The sequence below is a fragment of the Cicer arietinum genome, unplaced genomic scaffold (genome assembly GCF_000331145.2).
Source record: "Cicer arietinum cultivar CDC Frontier isolate Library 1 unplaced genomic scaffold, Cicar.CDCFrontier_v2.0 Ca_scaffold_6070_v2.0, whole genome shotgun sequence".
NCBI lineage: Eukaryota > Viridiplantae > Streptophyta > Magnoliopsida > Fabales > Fabaceae > Cicer > Cicer arietinum.
In genome coordinates, this window is record NW_027339717.1 from 430 (window position 1) to 827 (window position 398).

The 398-nt window shown below is 39.7% G+C and overlaps 1 non-coding gene across 1 annotated transcript; it reads right to left on the reverse strand.

Annotated features, from left to right (window-relative positions):
* Positions 1 to 221: 221 nt before the first annotated feature.
* On the reverse strand, positions 222 to 348 carry LOC113784632 (small nucleolar RNA SNORA69). The gene has a single exon (XR_003470715.1). It is a non-coding gene; the product is annotated as a small nucleolar RNA SNORA69 (small nucleolar RNA).
* Between the last annotated feature and the right edge of the window lie 50 nt (positions 349 to 398).

Consider the following 398-nt stretch of genomic DNA (forward strand, 5'->3'; position numbering starts at 1 on the left):
GAAAAAACGGATTTTACAGCGCTTTTTTTAAGCCATTTACAGCGCTTTTTCAAAAAAATAAGCGTTGTGGAAACGAGCGCTGTAAATGATACAACAGCGCTGTAAATGATACAACAGCGCTTTTAAAAAAGCGCTATAAAACATGTAAATACAACGCGCGCTTGTTATGCACCTTTTACAGCGCTTCTTCACACAAAGCGTTGTAATATGCACCCCATTATATGAGTTATGGGTGTGCATTTTACAGCGCTTTCTCAAAAAAGCGCTCTAAAATGCACACCCATAACTCATATACGAGTGGGCATATTACAGCGCTTTCTCACAAAAGCGCTGTAATATGCCCACCCATAATTTCATATATGGGTGTGCATATTACAGCGCTTTCTCGAAAAAGCGCT